This window comes from Galeopterus variegatus, unplaced genomic scaffold (genome assembly GCF_000696425.1).
Source record: "Galeopterus variegatus unplaced genomic scaffold, G_variegatus-3.0.2 Scaffold1789, whole genome shotgun sequence".
NCBI classification, from domain to species: domain Eukaryota; kingdom Metazoa; phylum Chordata; class Mammalia; order Dermoptera; family Cynocephalidae; genus Galeopterus; species Galeopterus variegatus.
The window spans coordinates 1766-5654 of record NW_007727900.1 but is presented as its reverse complement, the minus strand read 5'-3'; the positions used below and the strand labels follow the sequence as shown (position 1 = coordinate 5654).

General features: G+C 42.1%; 1 protein-coding gene across 2 annotated transcripts in view; it reads right to left on the bottom strand.

Annotated features, from left to right (window-relative positions):
* The window catches only part of SLC23A2 (solute carrier family 23 (ascorbic acid transporter), member 2), an 86346-nt gene extending 83093 nt beyond the window's left edge, over positions 1–3253 (bottom strand). For both annotated transcript variants that reach the window (XM_008578951.1, XM_008578950.1), the window contains exon 1: positions 3195–3253. The gene's annotated coding sequence lies outside the window, so the exon portion shown is untranslated. The remainder of the gene's footprint in view (positions 1–3194) is intronic.
* Positions 3254–3889: the final 636 nt, after the last annotated feature.

The following is a 3889-nucleotide window of genomic DNA, read 5'->3' as shown; positions in this document are numbered from 1 at the left end:
CAGTACGGGCGCAACACTGAGGGTTGCGATCCCGTTGCCGGTCCCGTTCCAGTACGGGCGCGACACTGAGGGTTGCAATCCGTTGCCGGTCACGAAAAAAGACAAAAAAAGGAAAAAAAAAAAAAAAAAAAAAGAAATGTGCTATATTTTCATTGTGATTCATTTTAGAAGAAAAAAAGAATTAAAAAACCCTGTAATCCCACTAATTTAAAAAATGTCTCCTCCTCAAATTCTGTTTCCATAGCCTTCCATTGGTGCCTGGGAATCAACATTTTTTAATAAATGCACAAATACTCTCATGCTAGTGACAATCATAATCATAATCATAAATAAAATTATAAAAAGAACTTAAGCTTCATCATCCTGATCATTCCTCCCCAGCCCCAGATGCCACCCACACTGACCATGCTGATCTCTAGTTCCCAGCTTTGAGATCAAGAGGCCTACTCCTCCTCCAAGCAGCATTCCTGGGTTGGCTGTCCCTCTTCCACATTTCCATGACACAAAGCTTCTTGGTCCAGTTCCCCCACCCAGCTGAGACAGGGGCAGGGGCACAGTGTTCAGTACATACATAAAAGGCATTCAAATATTTGGGGAAACAAGGCTGACTGGTTAGCTCAGTTGGTTAGAGTGCAGCCTTGTAGCCCCAAAGTCACAGGTTTGGATCCCCATACTAGCCAACTGCATATATATATATTTGGGGAAACAAACATTTTTCCATGGATCAGTTAGTCATGTGCCCCAAAACAAAACCTAATACCTACACTCCAAATTCATTCAGGGAAATCTTGTGGCTGGGACATGAAAGGGGAGAGGGAGAGGTAGCACAGCAAAAGGTACAGCTTGTGGACCAGAATTAAAATCTGAATGTATATTTCAGAAAACTAAAGCAGAATCAAGATGGGATTTATTGCATTTATTTCCACTGTATGCCTTAACACATCACTTTCTGCACAAATGATGTTTTTATTTAAACACTATTTAAACTGTATTAATCGTAAGTCATCACAGGAGCCACTGAAAAGCTAATTTTATACAGAATATTCGTGGCAAGATAAAAACATGTCCAACAATCACGTCCGAGTCACAAACATGATTTCACTTAAGCCTTGTAAAAATTCTGGGAGGGGTTGTTGTTATCCCCATTTCAAAGTTGAGTAAGCTGAGGCATATAAAGAGGTTGGTTTACCCTTGGGCAAAAGTCAGGCCTGAAAGTGGCGGGCACAGCAATCATTCTGAGGACATAAACATTATTCCCTTCCAGGCTGAGTAATGGAACAAGGTTTTGAAGCGGCCTGGAGGTCATGTCTGAACATCATTCTAGAGGAAGCCAAGGAAAGCCCCACGTAACCGTGAGGGAATGGAAAGAAAGCCTCCTTCTCTTCCAGGTCTCCAAATGACCTTTGTTATTTGATGCCTTCCATTCTAATACAACGACAACCTTGAGGGCTGAGGTAACATCCAGGAGATGGCTCTGCCCTACTAACCTTGTCCTACTCTGCCTGGGCTCCCATTCCATCCTCCTTTTCCAACACAGCTGGTGACTCGCACCTTCTCCCCTCCTGAACGGGAAGTCTCAGGAGGATACTGGGTCACATCCAGCTACAGCTGCCACTGATTCCCTGCAACTCTCCAAAGCTGCATGTGCTGGGAAAAACATTTCAAATAACTGTTCACTCCCTCACATCAAGCTCAGTGAACTTACTGTCCCTCTCTCTGAATTATTCCTCAACCCCACCATTCCACTTTGGAATGTTCTCATCCTTTCCCTGTGCTCCAAATGCCAAAGCCAAGGTTCCTTCTCTCAACCTGCAAAGCTAGCTCCGCTTTTCCCTTATTGCCTAATTACCTATTACACCTGCTCGGTTTTGCTGAACTTTAGCACATTTACTAAGTTCTCTCCCACTTGCTTTCTTCCTATTGTCTGGAGGACATTCTACGTGCAAATCTTTTTTGCATATCCTTTTTGTCTCCACCCCACTCTTGTAGCCCCTTATTTCAGTTTATCAAGAGTCTGTCTCCTCCTCCCTGTAGACTGTCCCAAGATAAGGAAAAAAGAACTCTGAAATTTCACCTACCCTGATGGATTACCTTTTATGACTGAACAGTGGGTTTGACTAAACTGCACTGCAATTACCTGGGGCCGGAATGCTGTAATTCTTCCCCAGATAAACACCAACTACACAATGATCAAAATAATAGCGAACCTCTTCCCTGACCTTCAATAAGTGGGAGCCTTTAAACATTTGATACCTGTGAGCATGCTAGACATTTTTTTTTTCCTGCAAAGGAGCATGTCCCTCCTAAGTAATTCGTTAAAAATATATCCATTAAATACAGAGACTGCAATCACTTAGAATTGTATGCCACAGGTGTCTTCCTTTTTTCTGGTGTCTGAGCCTAACTTTTTAACCCAAAGACCTTAAAAGGATTAAAAATATATATCTACTCAGCTATAAAAGAGACTCCAGCTCTCCATGAAGTTTGTTTCATCTACATTCCTCTTTGCTTGTGTACCTACTTCTCATCGAACCCCCTGAAATTCTAAATAAAGGAAAACGTAAAAGAACACACAGAGCTCCGGCAGCCCTGGAACTGGACTTGACCCAGAGAATAAAGTAAGCAAGCATCTGAAAAACACAGAATCTGACACTTTAATTGCTACAGATCAGGTTTTTACTATCATTCTTTCTCTCACATATTTAATGAAGGGTACTGCCTTCTAAGAGTTGCATAAATGTTAATGCTCAGTTATTAATATTCAAATAATGCTGTGCTATCTACCCTAAGTGAATCTTTATGCAGTATATGCATGTACTGAAAAAACATACTGTACCCCCACAAACATGTACAAGTAAATGTTAAAATATTTCGAATAATTAAAAAAAAACAAATAATGTCTGACAGCACTGAGAAATTCTTTGCAGGTTTTCTAGTAACCCAGCTGGCAAACCTGAGCCACAGGCTCCTCACCCACCTACACAGACACAGTCACATGTACAGACACATGCCCATGCAGAAACAGACATATATGTAGAAAAATCACACACATGGTCATAGATATGAACACACTCAGATACACGCAGACCCAGATGCATACACAGACACATAAAGACACACAAATACTAATTAATCTGTGCGGCCCCAGAACGAATTCCCCAAAGCTGAGCTTATGTACCAAGAAATTATCTTACCTTCAGAGTGAAACCTCACCCTATCCACAAAAATGTCCTTTCATCAGAACCCCATCCACCACTTCTGTGCTGGCATCTGAGCCACGCTGTGATTGTCCTGGTGCTCGGCATGAGACATTTCAGGTGCTTGAAGGAATTTCGGCTTTTATAACCCAGACAGGCTGGCCAAAATTGTATAACAGCACCACCTCCTCAGAAATGCTATTTGTATTACACAACAGCCACCACCTGGTTACAAACAGTTACTGAATGCCTCTGTTATGGTCTCCTTAACATCAATCTGTAGCAGGTTTCTACACGGCCAGCTACCTCCTCAGAAATGCTATTTGTATTACACAACAGCCACCACCTGGTTACAAACAGTTACTGCATGCCTCTGTTATGGTCTCCTTAACATCAATCCGTAGCAGGTTTCTACACGGCCAGCCGGATATTCTATTGTAGAAACGAAGCAGCTGCTAGGATTACATTTCTCAAACCTGCAAAGAAGGGAAATTAAAACCTATCCTTCCAAGCCCTGCAGTTCAGATGAACAAGTCCACCCACGTTGCTTCCAGTTCAGCGAAAAGGAGGATTATTTTACTCCCCAGTAATTTTTCATTTCCCAATCAGGTGCCCAGAGACAATTATTTTCAAAGCTCAAAGAATTTCAGAGCTCTCAAGGCAGGATCTCTTCATTAAACCGTAGGCAAAGT